A 22,560-nucleotide genomic window follows, 5' to 3' on the forward strand; every position below is an offset into this window, starting at 1 on the left:
GGCAAGGGAAGCAAGGGAAAAAATGAACTGGGATTTCATCAAGATCAAAAGCTTTTGCACAGCAAAGGAAACAGTTAACAAAATCAAAAGACAACTGACAGAATGGGAGAAGATATTTGCAAACGACATATCAGATAAAGGACTAGTGTCCAGAATCTATAAAGAACTTAGCAAACTCAACACCCAAAGAACAAATAATCCAATCAAGAAATGGGCAGAAGACATGAACGGACATTTCTGCAAAGAAGACATCCAGATGGCGAACAGACACATGAAAAAGTGCTCCATATCACTCGGCATCAGGGAAATACAAATCAAAACCACAATGAGATATCACCTCACACCAGTCAGAATGGCTAAAATCAACAAGTCAGGAAATGACAGATGCTGGCGAGGATGCGGAGAAAGGGGAACCCTCCTACACTGTTGGTGGGAATGCAAGCTGGTGCAGCCACTCTGGAAAACAGCATGGAGGTTCCTCAAAATGTTGAAAATAGAACTGCCCTATGACCCAGCAATTGCACTATTGGGTATTTACCCTAAAGATACAAATGTAGTGATCCAAAGGGACACATGCACCCGAATGTTTATAGCAGCAATGTCCACAATAGCCAAACTATGGAAAGAACCTAGATGTCCATCAACAGATGAATGGATCAAGAAGATGTGGTATATATACACAATGGAATACTATGCAGCCATCAAAAGAAATGAAATCTTGCCATTTGCAACAACGTGGATGGAACTAGAGCGTATCATGCTTAGCGAAATAAGTCAAGCAGAGAAAGACAACTATCATATGATCTCCCTGATATGAGGAAGTGGTGATGCAACATGGAGGCTTAAATGGGTAGAAGAATAAATGAAACAAGATGGGATTGGGAGGGAGACAAACCATAAGTGACTCTTAATCTCACAAAACAAACTGAGGGTTGCCGGGGGGGAGGGGGTTGGGGAGAAGGGGGTGGGATTATGGACATTGGGGAGGGTATGTGATTTGGTGAGTGCTGTGAAGTGTGTAAACCTGGTGATTCACAGACCTGGGGATAAAAATATATGTTTATAAAAAATAAAAAATTAAAAAAAAAAAAAAAAAAAAAAAGAATTGCACACTCGGTCAAAGAAACACCTCTGGATCTCCGGATGAACATTTTTCGGCGCCCAGTTAACTTGCCTTGTCCTGGAAGTGGGGGATCTTCTATGCCAGGAAAATAAGGATGTTGAAGCTGCTTCGGGTTGTACGCTATTTTTGCAGGAAAATAACGTGGATACTGGTCCATGTGGCTGGAAGGACCAGTTTCACCAGGCAGCAGGGCCTTTTGAAGAAAGTGGGGGCGGCCCTCGCCTTACCTTTGCAAGGGAAGACCAGACAAAGCGGCTTACTCAGCATAACCGGGGGGGGGGGGGGGGGGGGGGGGGGGAGTACTCTTCCTCAAACCCCAGCCTGGCGCACAAGCTGCTCCGAGTTAGCCCCAAGGGTGGTCCTCCGAAGGAGAGCGCCCTTCCCTCCGCGCGCCACTCAGAACAACCAGGATACATTCCTTCCAGATGCCAAAGGGGGTGGCGCGGGGTGTTCGGCCTTTGAAATGCTGATAGAACGTAAAGTCTGCAGAGCCTGGGGAAAGACAACTCAGTTCTTGCCCTCAGGTCCGGTCCCCTGGCCCTTAAAATCGGCGGAGAGGTGGGCGTCCTGACTTCGGAAAACCTTTGATCTTCCGAGGAGCGAGGAAGGAGCTGACCCTGATGTGCCTGTCTTAATGGAGGTAGTTTACAGAGCACTAGTTCCACCACTGATCTAAGGCAAAAATCCTCTAATAACGCACCTGAAAGATCGATTCGGGAACTGGAAGAAAACTTTACTTCCCAGCGACTTTCTTTTCCCTCCTTTCCCATTGTTATATGGGAAAACAAAACAAAACAAAAACAAAAAAAGAGAAGACGCTAGGATAAATTTAGTGAAAAGAATACAATAAAGACGGATTTAAAGAGCCCGAATTTATCATTTTTATGACCTTGAGCAAATTCTTTACTCTCTCTGCATCCCCCCCCCCTTCCCTGACATGTAAAATGAGGATGAAAAGTAGTATTTGTTTTACAGATTTATGTTTGGTATGAAATAAGGTAATAATACAAGCAAAAAGGGATTTGAAAACCATAAGTACTACATAGATTATTACTAACTATTGCACCATTAAAAATAAATTTTTGTAAAGGATGCTCAGGTATTTTACTTCCATATGGAGTTCAAACAGGAAAAAAGGATTTATGCAAGTCACAAGTAGAAGTGATTATAAATATTAATATCAGGCCTAGATATTAAAGCACTTCCTATTGCTGAATGAACCAACATGCCTAAGACCCTAAGCAGACTTCTATCTCAATTTCACTGCAAGGGCAGGATGGCGAGAGGAAGGCATAGCCAATGGAGAAGAGAGAAGGGGAGAAACATCTGGAAAATATCAGCATTGCAGAGCCTCCTGAAAAGTGACCTCACCACAAAAAGGTTAACACTGTGCATCCTTCTGAAAGTCACGGTTAACTACATGGTCCCCTCTGCCATGCATTCTGGGTCAGGAGCGGCGAAGATGCATACTTCTCCCTCAGTGACCTCAAACTTCCAAAGGAGACTTGTGATCATTTTGAACCCAGAGAAATGCTCCCTCACCAGTAAGAAGCGACATTCCGGGTCCTTCCCAAGGCTTCATTCTGGGAGCCCTCCCTCCCGCACAAATATCACCTGCCCTTGTCCTCCCTCCCGACAGCCCAAATGTCCACAGATGGCCACCAGGACCCTAAGAGGACCTTAGCAGGTCCTGAGTCACAGAGATAAGATAGCTCCCATTCAGCTATAATTGGACTAGGATGCAACACCTCCTTCAAGGTGATCATTATGCAAATTTAGACAACCCAAACTCCAAGCCCCAGCCGCTGCAGGGAGGGCTCCCATTCACCTTCTCCTTTCAGAAGAGGCCCTCCTGAAGAACGTTTATTAAACGTATTTTTGCAAGTCCAATTACGGATAAACCACATGAGAGGCGCCAAAAGACATGTCCCTAGTGTTCTGTTTGTTTTCACACCAGATTCACAAAAAGGCCTTCAGGTTAGCCAAGGAGAGAAGGACCGCTGAATGAACAGTCCCAGAACAGTCCCATTCCTGTCAGGTCAGCCTTGTAATTCAATTTAGAGTCATTTTCAAGGCTCTATCTTTGAACACCTGGAAAAAAAAACTTCTTTAGTATTTAAATGCAACCCAGCAGTCACCTTGGGGAAGGATATCCTGGTCTAGCTTAAGAACAAGGAATGTGCAGCCTATTTTGAAAGACTGAGTGTGCACAACGATGTTGCTCACCTTGGTGCAAAAAGCACCACCCCAGGTTCCCAACCTGCAAAGTGAAGCCAAAGGGCAGCTGATTCTCAGGCAACTGAGTGGCTTGCGTGTCACTTCAGATCTGTGCTCCCTCAGTCATTTCATCTCGATTTTGCTCGGCTTTTGTTCCAAAGGGGATGAGTCACTTTTTAGCCTCCAGAGACTAATGCACTAGGACCTTACAAGGAGTCACCTCTCGTACCCAGAATCTGTTCACTTTTGAATATTTAAGAAATCCTCCCACTTGCTTTAGACTGGCTGTATATCGTTAGAAGTCACACCAATAGTCATTACAGACCAGCCCCTACAAAATAGCAATTAAGTGAATACCATACTGCACTTACATACTAGGTTGAACTTCGACTCATGTGGAGCAGTGGGTCTCCCCCCTTCTGTGCCAAGATGGGAGAGGTAAAATGCTGTATAAGATTCTGGTGGTGTTTTCATTCATCAGGCAATATCAAGTATCACATGTCAATGGGACCTGTTCATCTGGAGCTTACTGGTATAATTTTGGTAATCTTTTTTTTTTTTTTTTTTTTTGGTCAGAAAGAGAGAGACAGAGAGAGACTGAGCAAGCAGGGGGAGTGGCAGACAGAGAGAGAAGCAGGCTCCCCACTGAGCAGCTCCCTGCTCCCCATGTGGGGCTCGATCCCAGGACCCTGGAATCATGATCTGAGCCAAAGGTATATGCTTAACCAACTGGTGTCCCTAAAAAAAAAAAAAGGATTTTATTCAGATTTCCTAATGATCTCCCTTGGATCATCATACCCATTTTACAGATAGGTCATTCAAGGAACGGAGGTTATATGATTTGTTCAAGATCCCAAAACTAAGTAATAGTGTTCTTCAGACTGCAGGCTTCCTCTCTAGACTTTCTGACTCTATGAAACTACTCACATAAAATTCAAGTCCTTTATTTTGTAGAAGGGTAACTCAAAGACTGCTACACTGGGAGGTTTCCAGAGTTCGAGCTCACCAGGAGGCTAACATAGCTCAACTCACTCTGTCTGAAGGCTTAGATCACAGGCTCCAATGGAAGTTACTCCATTCCTGATATTTGATGTTTTAAGTAAGCTATAAGTTCAATAGCTTTTATTTATTCAGCAACATGAAACCACTATTTTTTTTTTTTTTTAATTAAAAGTTCAGTCAGGACCCTAACTAAAGCTGCTGGGCTATGAGTCTGCCAAGAGCAGGGAAAAGACCATCAGGCTTGGTGGGGGAAGAACTGGGACTGACCACCATAAACCCAGGAAGCACTACCTCCCGTACATTCGGAGGCAAATCATACAAACTCCCTTTCTTGAATGACATATCTGTAAAATGGGTATGATGACCCAAGGGAGATCATTGGGAAGTCTGAATAAAATCTTTTTTTTTCTTTTAAATTCCTTCTCCTCTCACTTTTCTGCTAAAAATGGGCAAGCCAGAGGTGCCTGGGTGGTGTAGTTGGTTAAGTAAACGGACTCCTGGTTTCGGCTTAAGTCATGATCTCAGGGTCATAAGATCGAGCCCCACACTGGGCTCTGTACTCAGTGTAGAGTCTGCTCAAGATTCTCTCCCCCTCTGCTCTCTGGCTTGTTCTCTCCCTCTCTCTATAATAAATAAATAAATCTTAAAAAAAATTTTTTTTAAATGGACAAGCCACTGAACCTCTTTGGGCTTCTGTGTGCCCATCTATAAAATAAGGTCCATGCCACTTACTCAACAGAGGAAAAACAATAGTGAAATGAGGCAGGAATGTGACAAAGCACTGAAAATTCTGAAATCCCCCCCCTTGGACTCTCTCCTGAATACTTTCGTGAATGAGGCCAGGTTGTTTTAGGTTGTGGAGTATGTATCTGGAAGCCCTAAATGCTGGCCCTACAGACATCCCAGATAGGAACGGCAATCTAAGGTGAGGGGTCCAGCAACAGAACGTGAACACAGAAGGACTGAACCTTCTTACCGTGCCCAGTTTAACGGGGCAGCACAGGGGTAACATGAGGGGGGGTAAATGATGGGATTCACCAGGGAGAAGTAAGGCAGGTGTGAGACTGAGCCTGGAAGGCACCATGTCACACCAGATTCATGAATAACCGGGCTTTCCTCCAGAAAAGCAGCTAGATGAAAAAGTGACCAACAGTGATAGTCACAGAAACTCCAATTTGGAGGTAACCCTGGCGCTCATGGCTCTAATCCTCTAGGTGGCTGGTGAAGCGATCTCTCACTCACATCCTAGGCAGTAAGTAAGCATTCATCCAGACTTTGCCTGATGACCTCTAGGCAGAGACGCACTCTTTTGAGAGCCTCATCTCCTTTATGATCATTAGGAGGTTCCTCTTTATAAGAAACTGCAACTCAAGGGCGGTGACTGTCAAATTCTTGCCACTCTAACCACCGTTTTACACCCTCCGGCAAGGAAATAGTTCTTTAACACAACTGAGACAGATTTGGGTGGGGGAGGGGGAAGCAAGAGCAGGAGGGGCAGAGAGAGGAGAGAATCACCAGCAGGCTCCATGCTCAGTGCAGAGCCCGACACAGGGCTTGATCTTATGACGCTGAGATCATGACCTGAGCTGAAATCAAGAGTCAATTGCTTAAGCAACCCATTGCTGGAGCCCCCCAGGTACCCCAAAAAACACAGATTTTTAAAATGGATTGTCTTTTTTAACAAGCCAGGGGAGAGCCCTCTCGTGTTGGCTGTAACGGACTGCAGTTGAACTTAACGTAGAGTCAGTTATGCAATTTTCCAGTGCCAGCCACACATCTGGTACTGGTTATGGTGAAGAATTCAGAAGCAAGCCTCTCTGGATGAGTAGGCGGCAGAGATCATCTCTTTTCTCTTCCATGCGCTCACGCTAAGGCCATAGAAAACGCTGCCAAGACAGGTTGGTTAATGCATGTGAGGAGTGAAGAGCTTCATTCTGGTTTCTGAAGAAAATGTGAAATCCACAAGGCAACAGAAGTCGTGCTTTCTATGTGGAATTTGGACCATACGTTGACTGCTGGTCTGAGATCCATTTGAAAGCCTAATCTGCTCCAAGTTGTCCTGATTTGCTTTTGACACTGAGTTTCTGACATGGGTAGAATGGCTATTAAATTAACATCTGTGCCAACTAGACACTGTTGAAGGGGCAAAAAGGCTGGTAGGCAGAGCTCCAGGGCCGGGCAAGCTTGCCAGGTGAAAGCAAGGCTGAAACTCAACAGACAGACTCAGCAGGTGGTAAAACTATGAACCAAAGCAGAACTTCTCCAAACAGCATTTTGTGGGGGAAAGAGAGGGCTGTTTTGTAGGTAGCCTGAAAGGCAGGGGTCCTTTTTCCATTTGAATAGGTCAGGCTGCAAAACTTCAGCCACTCAGCTTCTCCTTAAAGAAGAGCTGTAGAAATATGCAACCGTTATGATTCACTAAGTTGGAGACATCACCAAAATAACTAACTTCTCTGAGAAGCTGCTAATATGAACAAGGGTGCCTGTCTGATGAGAAAAAGCCTTAGGAAGCCCATCCATTTCCCAGAAGACACAGAAGAGAGTTGAAACTCTTCCCCTTACTCAATCTGAAATCTTCTCCAACAGACTTCTGACTACTGAACTCAGCAAAGTGCCATCATATGCCATTTAACTTTCTCAATTTTAACGACGTAGAAGCAGCCCAAAAGAGAAAGAGAAAAGCCGTAATCATCTAAATGCATTTGCTGGGATGCCTGGGTGGCTCAGTCAGTTAAGCGTCTGCCTTCAGCTCAGATCATGATCCCGGGATCCTGGGATCCAGTCCAGCATCAGGGCTTCCCGCTTGGTGGGGAGCCTGCTTCTCCCTCTGCCTGCCGCTGCCGCTGCTTGTGCTCTCCCTCTCTCTCTGCCAAATAAATAAATAAAATATATATAAAATAAATAAATGCAGGGGCGCCTGGGTGGCTCAGTGGGTTAAAGCCTCTGCCTTCGGCTCAGGTTATGATCCCAGGGTCCTGGGATCGAGCCCCACATGGGGCTCTCTGCTTAGCAGGGAGCCTGCTTCCTTCCCTTCCTCCTCTCTGTCTGCCTGCCTCTCTGTCTACTTGTGATCTCTGTCAAATAAATAAATAAAATCTAAAAAAATAAAATAAATAAATAAATGCATTTTTGGCCATTCCATATAAGGATTTTATGCTGAAGGGCGAGCCTGAGATGGAGCTAGGATAGACTGGTCCCTCCCCAACTCTTGTCTCTGTATGTTCTCCTCACACAGTGATCATCTCATGCGCTGACGGTCAATGTTGTATTGAAGGCTATATATTTTTTCCCACACCAAAGTGCCTCCAAGGACAAGCCAACTATTTCATCTAGCAACCCATTCTGATGGTCAAGGAAGGACTTAGACAGTAAGTCTTCTACTTACAGGAAAGTGCTATGTTATTCTCCAATCTGGTAACTTTCTAAGAGGCTTTCAAAAATAATATTACCCCAGGCTGTTTTGACTTTACCCATGACTCTTCTGTCCTCTTAACTGAACTGGCACCTTAGATTCTCATATGTTAGAGTGCTGTGGTCATAAATGTTGGAACAGACTCATCAGTTTAGCTCCGAGACCTCCAAATTGTATGCCGTGGTGCCAAGGGCAAGCTCACAGGGGTGTTGCAGGATATTTTAGATTTTTGAGGAAAACAAAGTATTATTCAACATCTCTCAGAAACTATATGAACTCCAACTTGGAGCAAGTTCACAGTGTAACACCAGATGGTGTTACATTTCGTTTAATGACATCATCTCTTTGCAAAGCTAGGCCATTGGCAGTTGCCATGATAAAAAGCAAGTATTATATTTTAAAAGTACATAAGACAGGAAATTAGGGTAGTGAGATCCAACCTGATCTCAAGGTTTGAGAAGTTGTGAGTTGGGCAGTGATCCATTTATGGCCTGGCAGCCCCAAATTCACCCTTCATCACCTGCTCTGAGCAAAGAAAGATGGGACTCGGAATACATTTTTCTCTTTTGCCAGTCAGTACAATTCTAAGCTCTGTCAGTGGGGTGCACTGTAGAGACATTACAGGAAGAAAAACTTTCCCTTCTTGGTTTTGGTGTGCTTTTTCAAGAAACCTCCTCAGAGATAGATTTCCTCAGCATCGTAGCAGGTGGATTTCCAGCAAGTTCTATAAGCACAGTGTTACAGCGACTTCTCTGCCATTGGATGGAGCTGTGGCGAGCCATCCTCTGTCCATTAAGGAACAAGGGGGATGCTCATTCTTGGTGCTCTATTTTGAACCCATGGTAAGTGGTTGCCACTCTAGCTTTCCCTCTTTTCCTAACAATTCTCTTCACTGGCTAGATAGTCCTCATTAAAGTTGGTATTTCTTTTGTTTTCTTTCTTGTTATTATTAATCGTGGTAAAATGCACACCACATAAAATTTGCCATCTTAATCATTTTTAAACATACAGTTCAATTGTACTAAATGCCTAACATGATTGCGCAACCCTTACCACCTCCCATTTCCAACACTCTTTTCATTTGCAAAACTGAAACTCTGTACCCATTAAACGCCAACTTTCCATTCTCCCCTCCCCTCAGTCCCCAGCAACCACCATTCTACTTTCTGTCTTTGAACCTCACTACCGTAGACATCCCATATAAGTGGAATTACAGCGTATTTGAGTTTTTGTGTGTTGACTGCCATATTTCTCTTCATGTCCCAAAGATTCATCCGTGGTATAGCTTGTGCCAGAATTTCCTACCTTTTTGAGGCTGAATGATAGTCACATATCACATTTTGTTGATTCATGGACCATTCAGTAGGGAACTGGGTAATTACCCCCTTCTGCCTCTTATGAACAATGCTGCTGCCAACAGGGGTGTGCCAAGACCTGTACAAGTCTCTGCTTTCAGTTCTTTGGGGGTCCATCCCCAGAAGGGGAATTGCTAGATCTTACAGTAATTTTCTATTTTTCACCTTTTGAGGAGCCACTTAGTATAGCGCTAGTTCATATTTATTTATATGAAACCTTCCAGTTCCCATTATCATGCTCCTGATTGGATCCTGGTTGAACCACGCAAGGCCCAGCAGGAACAACTTGTTCCACTAGTCACTGTGGTGAAGAATGAAATAAAAGCATTTTTTAAAAAAAAATCTTTCGACTTATACATATCATGTTTTCCACACAGGTAATTATTTAGACCCAAGCACTTAAGTGAAACTGTGAGGTATTCCTTGGGTCCAAGAAAATGATGTGAAAAGAAGACAGAGACATGAAGGGGTCCATGAGTGAAGCACATTGGGAACCTTAGCTCCTGCCTATGTTTCCAGCTGTCTGGAGGGTCTGTCTGCTTTATCCTTCCAACTGAAGGAACAGACAGACCCATACCCCACCCCCACCAGGAGTGACGCACACACACAACATCTTGATTTTCTTCATGATATCAAATTATTTCTCACTTGAGGCGACAGTGGCTAGAAGCCTCCCAAGGTCTTTGGCTTAGGCTGCTCTGTCTCCCCTTACTTATTTATTTATTTTTAAATATTTTATTTGTTTATTTGACAGACAGAGATCATGAGTTAGGCAGACAGGCAGGCAGAAAGAGAGGAAGGGAAGCAGACTCCCCACTGAGCAGAGAGCCCGATGCAGGGCTCGATCCCAGGACCCTGGAATCATGACCTGAGCCGAAGGCAGAGGCTTTAACCCACTGAGCCACCCAGGCGCCCCTCCCCTTATTTCTAATCTCACTAAATCCCACAGTCAAAATGTTTGCTTGACAGACTTTCTTCCCTCCATTCCTATGGCTGTTAGTCCATCCATCATCTCCAGCTGGTATAATCTAATGGGTTGTAAGTCAATTTCCCTCAATGAGCCCAGGGGCAGACACCTTACATGTCCACAGAAGCTAGACAGACATAGACTAATCTGTGCCTGCCACAGGTCCCGGCTGCCTCCATCGCTGCACCCAGGCAGACACAGAGATACGGAGGTGGCGGTAAGACAGTTGAAATGCTAGCTGGAGGACCACGCTCTCCCCCAGAGGACGAAGGCCACCAATTACGGATGCAGGATGTGGCCAGGGGCAAAACCATGAATGTGCACCCCCCTACAAGCAGAAATGAATGATCTGAAAAGCACTCATTCAGAAACTTTGATGCTTATTTTCATTCACTGGAAATTACTGGAAACAAACATTACAGAGAACCATGACACCTTTGCAGCTACAAGCTGCCTTGTGGGAGGAGCTGCTGCCACTGTCTATTTTTCCTCCTATGTTCCACCATTATTGTTGTTGTTGTTTGAACCCCTCCCAAAACCTTGCCTGTGATTCCTCCAGAAAGCCTGCTGACACCCATGTGAACCTACACTTCCCGAGTGAACTTCTATTACATTTAAAGCTGATCATCGTGATGTTCCTTGTCTTCTGATGCAGATCTGAAAGCTCTTAAAAACACACAATTATACCTTGTGGGGTTCTCCCACCACTTTTTTAAGGAGAAGAAAATGTTGGATGCTTCGAGGGCACCATGGCACTAATAAAATCATCATCAGATCTGCTGGTAATATTGAATTATGACAACATGTAAGAACCATTTCCAGTTCCCCTCCCCTCCAAACTACATTACGAGGAAGTGTGTCCATAAATCTCTGTGCCCTTCAAAGAAACACAGAAAGAAAATTTGCATTACATCCCAAGAGCTGACGCTGGTGATCTGCAGCCATCCATAAATCTGTCAGGTTTACAAAAAAGTCCATCAGATAAAGAGCCAAGAAGAAAATAACTCTGACAGCTGCAAACCTTCTGTTTTTACAACAGGCACAGAATGGACGCACTTCCTTTTAACATCTTCATAAACACAGAGCAATAAGCAAAGGCAAACGTCCCCGGTAGAAGCCACTGGACTCTGGCACCTCCACACGTGCCCTCAGAACCACTACTAGGCTGGACTGAACCCAATTCCAGTTCCCCAGATGGTATTTCCAGAGCCAGCAAGGTGCTGGTGGCAGTGGCCCACCTTCAAAGAACTGCGACCTCGCCATCCTCAGATCAGGAGTTTTATTCCCTTTAGGTAAAGAACTAACATCTGGCATGGGGTCACCAAAATATATGTACTAATAAATCCCAGATGGGGATTGCAGACACCTCTTTACTCAAGGCATGAACAGCTCTTGGGCGATTAATAGTCTATTCATCTGATCTCTTGGGAAAGAGCTCCCCTTCAGGGACTGTTTGTGTTTATAATATGCTGTGTTTTCCATTTTTTTTTTTTTTTAAGATTGTATTTATTTGAGAGAGAGAGAGAAAATGCACAAACGGGGGAGTGGTAGACAGAGGGAGAGGAAGAAGCAGGCTCCCCGCTAAGCAGGGAGCCCCATGTGGGACTCAATCCCAGGATCCTGGGATCATGACCAGAGCCGAAGGCAGATGTCAGTTAAGACTGAGCCACCCAGGTGCCCCAATACACTGTGTTTTCTAAAGCCAACTTGGGATCCATTGTTGCACAAGACATACTTAATTTTGTCATCTGTGTGCTTAATGGATGATTATTAACCTATGAATGTAAAAAGGCAGAACCTTGGGCATCCCAAATACCCTATTATCTGGGCCAGAGGAAGGAAGCAATATTCCACTTGGCCATTGCCCCAAATTCTGAACCAGCAGCCCGGGTCAAAGCCAATGAGGTTTATCTTTATATTCAGCTGTCTTAATATCATCAGGCATAGTTTATCAAGCACCTACTATGTGCTAAGTCTTGTGCTAGGCACACTTACAGAACACATCTCCATCTTACTAGGTCTCAGCAAGGTGGTGCTTTCTAGTTCTTGATGTGTGTCTGCACACATTACCACTGAGCCTCACAACAATTCCGTATGGAAAGGAATCTTGGGTTATCATTGGCTCCATTTGCTTCAGACAAGGATACTGATGCTCAGAGACATTCAGGGACTGGACCAAGGTCCCTTAGCTAGGACTGAGACTGGAAGGCGGGTCCTCTGCCCTCATTCCATGCTATTTTTCTCCTGCTATAGAGTTTTGGATTGAGCAGAGCACCAATAACTTTATCCAAGACAAATACAGCATATGCTCCATCAGAAGAGGGGTGTGGGGCAGTCAAGAGAGGTCAGACCGCAAAGCTGACTGGCAGGATCTGAGCCCAGCTGGCTTGGAGCAAGAGGGACTTTAACAGAAAGGGGAGGAAATCCAGAGAGGAACAGGCATGGCAAGGGGGAAGGGGAGGAGTCCCACTTCACACCTCGGAGTCCGAGGTCTAAGCAGTGCAGCTGGTGAGGGGATGGGATCGAGCCTCTTCTATCAGATCAGTTTCCCATAGGAGTTGAGCCCTTCTCCAGAGGGCTGCTGTTTCTATAAAGCCACAGCCTTTGTTGAAAATACTTCTAACATACATTGCATAGAATATCTCTTCACTAAACAAAGGCTAGGGAACATTACTATTATTTGTTTTACACAGCAGACTATTGTTGTTGATTACACTCTTCTGTAGTACAGATGTGAACCCACTTTGGCCCACTAAACCCTGCCAAAAAAAATTGTCTTTTTTCATTGTCTTTATGCCCCATCAATAATTCCCATCCAAATTCAAGACAAAAGGAGAGGCATGTGAACAAGATTTCACCTTCTTCTCAAATGCTCCCGAAAGCCCATCATAATATAGGTCTACAGAGAAGTACAATGCTCTTAACATAGCTGAGTCATGTTTTCAGAGGTGAGAGGAGGTGGGACGCTGGGTTCTCAAATCAGTAAAGAATAGTGTATATAGTTGAAATTATCTTAAAAGTTCCTTAAATGGGGGTGCCTGGGTAGCTCAGTGGGTGAAAGCCTCTGCCTTTGGCTCAGGTCATGGTCCCAGGGTCCTGGGACGGAGCCCCGCATCGGGCTACCTGCTCCGCAGGGAGCCTGTTTCCTCCCCTCTCTCTCTGCCTGCCTCTCTGACTACTTGTGATCCCTGTCTGTCAAATAAATAAATAAAATCTTTAAAAAAAAATTCCTTAAATGGCCTAAAAAATACAGTGACTATCCACATGCTTTTGGATCTCCATCATAATTATCAGTTCCTTTAAGAATTAGTCAATGTTTCTCTAGAACTGCCCATCAAATATTCAAGTTCTCCCTCCATTGTGATGATAAAAATCATTAGCGCCCCCTTGCCAGGCTTTTTGAACAATGTGTTTCCTGTTCTGTTAGTGCAGAGCCCTCAAACCTCATCCACTCCTTTGGGTTCATCAACAGGGAGCCATTCCTTGGCCAACAGAAGCAATGAATAGTTATTCCCTGAAAGGGGCTGAATACACATGGTCAGGATTTCCAGACACTTGCCTTCTTCCTCAGAGCCAAATATCACTTTTTTTTTAAAAAAGATTTTATTTATTTGACAGAGAGAGAGAGTAGAAGTAGGTAGAGTGGCAGAGAGGGAGAAGCAGGCTCTCCACTGAGCAGGGAGCCAGATACAGGCTTGATCCCAGGACCCTGAGATCATGACCTAGGCTGAAGGCAGCCGCTTAACCGACTGAGCCACCCAGGTGTCCCCAGATATCACTTTTATCGACAGCATCTAACAACCCCTCTACATCTACTAATTGGATGTCCAAGGGACCTAGGGAGAACCAAAGCTTGATGAAGGAAGCTGGGGTTTCACTGCCTGCTCTAGAAGAAGCCACAGATAGTGCTGTTCAGATGCTGTCTTCGTTTCTATAGTACTCCAATCTGCAAATACTTATGGAACATTTACCATGTACAGGTATAAGGCAAATGGTACAGATAAAACACCACCAGTGTCTGTCCTCTCAGACTCTACTGTATAGGCAGGGGAGGGGGAAGACACTAATTAAAATATAATGTAAGTGTAAAGCAAAAAAGTACGGGGTGCTCTGAAATCGATTAGGAGTATATAAATCAGTATGTATGTAAATCAGTCCTAGGGGAGGAAGTCAATCAGGGAAGGCTGCCTGGAAGAAGTGATGCCTAAGCTAAAAGGAATTGAGGTGGAGGGTGGAGAAATTAGCCAAGGAGGGGGAGATGGAGGAGAAAGGAAGGAAGAATGGTTCCTGGTAGAACTAACGGGTGAATAAACAACCCACCAGAAAGGAAAGCTAAAGAAAAGGTCAACAGATATGATGATGAGGTGGCCACTGTCTTTTCTTGGAGAAAAGACAATTAGGTAACATGATTAGACAAAGAAGCCAAATTGCAAGGGGTTTGGGGATAGATTGCTGTTAAGGAAGTACAGAAAGAATTGTGGACTATTCCTTTATGGACTCTCACAGAAAGGGAGAAATTGAGACTATTCTGGTGAGTAAGCACTAGGAGAAGAGCACAATTTTAGCACAGCTTTAACTGAGTGGCTTTGCTGAAGGAATATTTAAATCCCCATAATTCTCCCACTGGTCAGACACAGGGGAGCTGGGCACCATCAGTCTCTTACCAAACACATCTGCAGGAATTTTCATGGACTCTGACAGGAATGTGAATAATGGAAATAAAACAGGATAAAGCAGGAACGCCCCTCCATATTCAGTGGCTGGTGGTAGTCCAACAGATCTTACCTGAAGCAGGGCCATGAAGGTGCTCTCTCTGGGGTGACTCAAAGGCTCCCCAGACTTAAAATTATCCACTTAGCGCTACAGGAATACTTTCATTAAAGGAGCAGGACTTTTAGTTAAATGTTGTCCTATTTCCTGTTGTACCATCAAGTTCTCTGAAAAATACAAGTGTCTCTTACGGCTTGCGAATGACTCACACCTCAGCGTGTAAAGAGTCCACTGGTTTCTTGGTTCCTTCCTGGGGGGTGCAGAGGAGAGCAGGAATGCAGAAATTAAGAATATGGGTATGGAGAGGCACGGAAGTGGTGGGAAAGAGTGAATACAAGCTTGTCCCTTTCAGATTCCTTCCTGGTCCTTGCCCCCAAGCTGTCCTAACTCAGAGAAAAGGCAAAGAGGAGTGACTATACCCAGCAGACAACCGGCAAGGCAGGAGTGTGCCTTTCCAATGTGGGAGGTTCCTTGTTTTGAGGGGCACAATTTTTTTTTTTTTAAATTTTTTAATGCTGTAAAATACTCAGAAGTGTTTTGGATGAGATTTACATCTTCCCTTCTCTAAATTGATTCAGCCTCCAAAAGTCGGCAACCAAAGGAACAATATCCACGAGGACGTTATTTCTTTGGAAGCATTTCCAGTTTGTGGGTCAAAGCTAGGGTGGCCTACTTACCCCAGGGATCGCCTTGTCATCTAAGGTAAAGAGCTAAAATCCACTGAGAAGCAAAATGACAAAGGGCTCATATCTGTAACATCTGACATTTCTGAGGCTGAGCAAACATCCATGACAGCTGAAGTTCGCTGATTCATAGCCCAGGAATCCACACACTGGTAGCCTTAGGACTGAGTCCAGCCATGGAAGGATTTCTTGGATTGGATAAACTTTGTTTTTCATCTCAATGTCAATGCCTGGGGATGGGACCTGTTCTCTCCAAGTCAGCCCCAGGTGTCATAACCTGAACTGTTCGTAGAAAGCAATATTTTCACATTCCCGTTTCCTACCTGGTTCTAGCAGACATTTGAGTTTGGGACCTCTGGTTTATCAAGACTGACACGGAACACAAACAAACCATTTCTCTCCCATTAGGTAGAGCTCCAGAGCTGACCGTTTGGTGCTGGGTAATTGAGCAACGAGAGCACGAAAAACCGAAAAACCACAACTGTGTGCAATACCCCTTGTAATCAGACTTACCAAAAACCAAAAAAACAAAAAAAAAGTACAGCGAAGCTCGCGGGTCCCAACATAAGCCACGTGACCACAGCTTTGAAACCATGTTTCAACAGAAGTATCGGCCAGCACTGGTCACCATCCGATCTCCCCCTGCGTCCTCGGCTCCCGCAAGACCCCTGCCATCCGGAACGTCACAGAACACAAGCCTGGCAGCCAGCATCCAAGCCAGGCCTGGCAAAGGAAACAACACCTCTATTCAGGGGATCTGTAGTAGGCAACTAACACGCAAGTTGGAGCCTTTTGCATCCAGCCCTGAGTCAGACCAGCTGCTTGGTAGCTCCTGAGGACACCTGCAGGACGCAACGCAGAAACCGCCGTCTCCCATGTGTCTGTATGCCCTGGCCCAGGGGCACCCCGACCCTGCACCCCTCCACAGTTCCACATGATGCCTCCCATCACAGCCCGCGCGGAACCCAAGAACCAGAAGGCGAGGGCTTCGAGGAAGCTTTGCAAGTCCTCTTGTTCAATCTCAGCTCAGGCTTGCTCATCGAGGAGAGATCAGGCCCCGGAAGTTGATACGGCACGTCCAGAGCTCATCATGCAAGTGTCTTAATGGGTACTAGAACCTCCATCTCGAAGACCTCCGCTGTGGAAGCAGCCCCCTGTGATAGAGCATCATGCCTTTAAAGACGCCTGCATCCTTCTGGAGCCTAACCCAGTGTCTTGCACTGGATTTCTGCCACACCCACGGGTGCAGTCTGGCTCACTCAAGGTCATCACCAGGGTTTGGGTCAAAGCTCACCCAAAATAAAAGCCTCCTTGGCCCTGCCTGGCCTTCTGTGTGTCTAGTCCCATCACAGATGTAGCAGGAATACTGGCTGGCTGGGGACAGGGCTCTGGAGTTTGGAATTCCATTCGCCACTCATGGAGGTCATGTACAAAGATGAATACCTACCTCTTTTCTTTCCCTTAAGATTTATTTATTTATTTGACAGAGAGAGAGTGTACAAGCAGGGGGAGCCTCACAGAGGGAGAAACAGGCACCCCGCTGAGCAAGGAGCCCGATGTGGGACTTGATCCTAGGGTCCTGGGATCATGACCTGAGACGAAGGCAGACTGAGCCACCCAGGTGCCCCAAAAGTGATTTTTCTTTGTACACTGTGCCTTTTTTCTCCCCCTGGAGCCCTTGTATGTTGCCCTAGTCCCTTCTCCTGACCTTGATGGCCATTCTCCTAGAGGGATCATCTAAAATAAACAAAATAACATCCTGTATGACTGACTGCCCCGTTTTGTTTATTCATATGCAGTTTCAAAACAAAATCTACATTATCCAGAGTCCAGTAATATCAGTTGAAATAGATAAAACAACCAGATATGACAATTATGCTCATGTCTATAAAACATAAGGGGTATTCTTTACAGGAACAAATGGCCTCATTACATTGTCTTAAAAGAAAAACTATATTGGACTTCAGTGTTTTATGGGGACACATAATTACCATAGATGGAAGGGCTGCCTGTAATTAATTTTCTCTAGTTCTTATTCTCATTGTTCAGCGCTTACAAGACCAGGTCTATGACACTTTGGGGATGCCTTATTGACCTCTGAAAATTTCCATTCCTGATCGGCAGTGCTGTTGGGGTTCAAGGAGGGTATGTCATTGTTCTCCCTGACAGCATCTGTGTCACTGTCATGGGGTTGGGGGATGGGGCACTGGGAATCCAATATGGAGGGTTCCAGTCACTGTATTATTATACTGTGGCCAGTCATCAAATAAGAAGCAACAGGGGAAAATAAACAAAAAAGAAAACAGCACAGCAAAAGGAAGTTTGTTCAGGAGACAATGGGGGCCCACTCAAGGTCCCTCCTATCCACCCTGCTTGGGGGGCAGTGTGCTATTTGAGGGAGACACGGAGTCCATCCCTAACTCTCAGGTTTACCCTGACCATTCCACCTCAGGCACAGCAATCTTAGCTTCCTTGCCATAGAGTGACTGGTTGTTGTGTGTGTGTGTGTGTGTGTGTGTGTGTGTGTGTGTGTTTTAAGATTTTATTTATTTGTCAGAGAGAAAGAGAGAGAGCACAAACAGGGGGAGTGGCAGGCAGAGAAGAGGGAGAAGCAGGCTCCTCGCCTAGCAGGGAGTCTGATGCAGGACTCTATCCCAGGACCCTGGAATCATGATCTGAGCCAAAGGCAGGTAGATGGTTAACGGACTAGACATCCAGGTATCCCCAGTGACTGGTTTAGACAACCCAAACCTATGCCACTCACCACTCCCTTCTATAGCCAATAAAGTGGCTTAAGATTGGGCACTGAGACATGAAAAATTTGCTGGGACTTCTGGAAGAGGTCACTCACTCCTCTGATAGAGCTGCCAGAAGCCAGTTCTCTCTCTCTCTCTCCTGCTGGACAGTGTGTTGCGCACGTGAAGTTAGCACTGCCGCAGACAGTTAACCACCATGAGAGAAACTGCATTGCTGAGGATGAAACTCAACCACAGAGGGCAGATTAGAAAGAAAATGGGTTCCTGACATCACTGAGCGGCTAAACCAAATCTCATTCCAGTTATGCAAGCTAATAAAAATTTCTCTTTTGTACGAGCCGATCTAAACTGGGGTTTCTCTTTCTTGCATAATACTCTTATGTCCAGATACCATTCTGGACAGCTAATGAGGAGCACGCTAGAGGACTTCTAATCTTGCTGCCGGCTTTACCACGTGCCCAGCCCCTAAAGGACAGCGGGTAAAGGAGGCCCAGAAAACACAGGCGACCAGTACTTGCTCCCCCGTTTCCTCAAGCTGGTTGCCTAACAAAGTCAGAAGACAGCCTGGAAACCCCCTCTCCTGCAGAGTCAAGTCCTGCCTGTCAGACAACAGTGATAGCCAAGCACAGAGACCCAAGGGCGGGAGATGCTGAGCAACCTCAGTGATACAGACAGCGCAGAGGCTCTGAGGGACAGGACGTGGGTCCTCCACTCCCAGTATGGTGCTGCCCCACCATCCCTGACGGAACCTCCTGAGGGACTCGGGATGGGAACATCCTTGTCATGAGGGGGGTTTGCCTCCCTTGCAAAAACAGCAAGACTTGAAGGCAGGAAAAAGTAAAAGCACCCCCAGGAGCGCCCACTCACCTAAAGACCCAAATGAAAGGATCCCAGAGAACTGTGCCCTCAGGCTCCAGGGAAAAATAAAGGATTCAGGTGCTGAAGGGACGATGAATTCCTGAGGATACAAATCAAAGCTGATCCTCATAGTCTGAGGTAGTGGGATTTCAGAGCTCACTTTACAAAAACACAAATGGACATATGAAATCACCTTGGTTGGCAAAAAAATAAATAAAAAGGGGCACCTGGGTGGCTCAGTTGGTTAAATGGCTGCCTTTGGCTCAGGTCATGATCCCAGGGTCTTGGGATCAAGCCCCACAATGGGCTTTCTGCTCAGCGGGGAACCTGCTTCTCCCTCTCCCTCTGCCTGCAGCTCTGCCTACTTGTGCTCTTGCTCTCTTTCTCAAATAAATAAATAAATTTTTAAAAATAAGAAAGAAAAAAGAGAGAAAGAAAGTATTATATAAACAAATGTATGTGCCAAGTAAGATGATGTAGACTTCACATTACCTCTACCAGGAGCTTTGCTTTGGAAGAAAGGGAAGGAAGGAGCAAGAGAAAGTCCTGAGTTAGTTTTCTGCACAGGATGGGACCGTCCTGGTGCCAGGACCCCCTGTGACTCCATCCACAGGATCCAGGCTGTGCGTGATGGAGAGGAGACTGTGCAGGTTCTCCTGTACACAGAGCGCTCGTCTGACTTTCCTCAGAAAGTGAGATTAGGGGATCTGGCTCATGTCCAGAGGACAATAGTCATAAGATCTAAAGAAGGTGGAAGGGAGGGGGGACTTAAACAGGCTCACAGTAAAGAAAGAAAATGAAGCCCGTTGGGTAAAACTGTCCAGGTCCAGCTGTATTTGGTGACAGCAAGGGGCTCTCTCCTCACCTGGTGATCCTATTTTCAAATTCTTTATTTTTTTTAAAGATTTTATTTATTTATTTGGAGGGGGGAAGGAGAGAGAATCCATCTCCCCATGATCCTCAGATCATGCCCTGAGCCATGGACACTTAACTGAGCCACCCAAGTGTCCCTATTTTCAAAATCATTTTAAATAACTTGCATTATTCAACCTTACTACCTCTCATGACAAGAACTGTGATCTACCCCTGTAAGCCCTAAAAATCTTGCATTTCCTATATCCAAGTAACCGCACAATGAACGTAGGGAGCCTTCATGAGACTAAACCCAAAGAATTTACCTCCATACCAAAATGAAGGAAGGCGCTTTTTGGCAGAGGAGTCCTCTGAAAGAAGAGGTCTCCTCCTCTCTGTGTGTACGGTGGTCATCCCGATGGAAGGACCAGGATGAACCGTGATGACACACAGCTGTTGAGAGGACCCCACAGTGCCAGGCTATTTCAGGACCACTGCACTTACAAGCCTGAGCCTCAATGGGGTCATGCATCCTCACCGGGGCAGGCTAGGTCGGCAGGAATAACATGGGTTAGAAAGCACGTTCTCATCCCCGCTCAGGCCCCATGATGCTGACTAACCACAGACATCTGACCTGATTTCTTTGTCCTAAGTTTCATTTATCAAATGATGTTACACTAGATTAGATGGCTTCTCCTTTCATGTCAAATGTCAAATTCGTTTTAACTGTCACCATGGCCCAAGCTGATCTGGCCCCTTCCCATCTCTCTGGCTCGTCTTTCCTCTGATCAGTCCCCTTGCAGTTTTGGGAACACAGTAGGACCATTCCCACCCCAGGACCTTTGTATCTTCTTGCCCTCTGCCAGGAATGCTCCTCTCCAGAATATGCATCACCTGTCTGGCTTCCTCACACCTTTAGGAGAGACTAATATCACAATTTCTCAAACTAGTCTCACAGTCTCCTCAGTGAGGACACACAATTGCAAATCCTCCCTCCGCCTCCACCACCCACAGAATGGACAACAATACTTATCCCCCATTTTAGACATAATTTTTTTTTCCTCCCTTGCACTTACTTAACAGAATCCCTCCTATTCTGTTTTTTACTTCTTTGTTTATTGTCCATCTTTCCCACTAGAATGTCAGTGCTCCAAGGGCAGGGATTTCTTGAGTTCCTTATTTTAGTTCTTTTTTTTTTTTTTTTTTCCTTATGAACAGGGCTCTCTATCTTCTCTTATCACTGGTATATCCCCAGCACCCGGAAGAGAGCCTGACAGGTAACAGGAACTGAGGAAGTTTTGCTGAATGGATGCAAGGGGGGGATGGGTGGGGTAGAGCCCTCTACAGCATCTTCCAGCTCTGAGGTCTGTGCGCTATGGTGCTTCTCGTGGGAGGGCTCTCCTCCCCACCACTGTACCAGGATGGACTCCACGACCTCCAAACATTGTCTGTGAGAAATGCTTTCTATTGGGATTCAGTTCTATTTTCTAGAGTCAAAATTAATATCATTGGGGGGGGGGTGCACAATTACATCCATCTCCCCTAATTCCTTATGTAAAATTCCTAGGGAAAACAGAAGTGAGCTTCCCTACCGCTAAGATACCACATTATTTAACCTCAAGTGAAAAGAGGTTAGCAGGTGCATTTCCGCCGGCTCCACTAGATGGCAACATGGTCAGCGTCCACAGGTGCTGAGGACACATGCAGGAGAGCAGCTCCCACAAGCCTCTCCTGTCCTCTTCTACACACAGCCCTGGCTTCTTCTCCCCTGGTAGCCTGGTGATTTTCAACCACTAATTTACAATCTGTTCTCATATGGTTCACGCTTACTCACTGAATACATCTGACTTACCACTCCAGCCTTGGAAGCTTTGTGTATGCTGCTTCCTTCTGCCCAAGTGCAATACTTACCTCCTTTTGAAACTCCCTCTCTTGCCCCCCCCACCCCCACCCAAACTCACTTCTTCCAGGAAACCTTCCCAACCAAACCTGGCTCTGATCCCAACTGCACGGATGTCGTGAGCTACAGTCACAGGCATATAGCCATTTTCATATATTTGATAGAAGGTGCCTGGATACATATGTAAAGAAAGCAGACAGAGAATCACACACACACAGCTCTAGGCATCTGGTGAGCAAATGTACATTTACCATAAATGATGTGCAGGTGACCACTTTCCATACCAAAAGAAGAAGAAGAAGAAGAAGAAGAAGAAGAAGTAGTAGTAGTAGTCATGGCTCTAGGAAATTGCATTGGCTGCCAAGGTTCAATTAATGGGCTAAGAAACTAGATATACTGATGCTTAGCTACGTCTTCCAGTTCCTAACCCCCTCCTTGTATTCAGCCGAAGCTCCAGAAAGTCTTTTGAGCAAACAAATTTTAGAGGAACTTCAACAAATATCTGGCATAGAGTTGAAAAAGTGTGCAAAATCCTTACATAACTTTAAGGGCTATTTAAATTGTTTTATTTCCATGCTCAAGAAGTTTTCCAATTTACCTCAAAAATGAAACTGAGTCTACTTGTAGAAGCTTTAACTATGGCTGAAAACAAGCCCAAGACATGT

The 22,560-nt window shown here is 45.4% G+C and overlaps 1 protein-coding gene across 3 annotated transcripts in view; it reads right to left on the reverse strand.

The window, feature by feature from the left end:
• The window catches only part of TNFAIP8 (TNF alpha induced protein 8), a 118,365-nt gene that overhangs the window by 43,075 nt on the left and 52,730 nt on the right, over window positions 1-22,560 (reverse strand). The gene's annotated exons all lie outside the window — the stretch shown is intronic.

Source organism: Mustela lutreola, chromosome 5 (assembly GCF_030435805.1).
Source record: "Mustela lutreola isolate mMusLut2 chromosome 5, mMusLut2.pri, whole genome shotgun sequence".
Taxonomy (NCBI): domain Eukaryota; kingdom Metazoa; phylum Chordata; class Mammalia; order Carnivora; family Mustelidae; genus Mustela; species Mustela lutreola.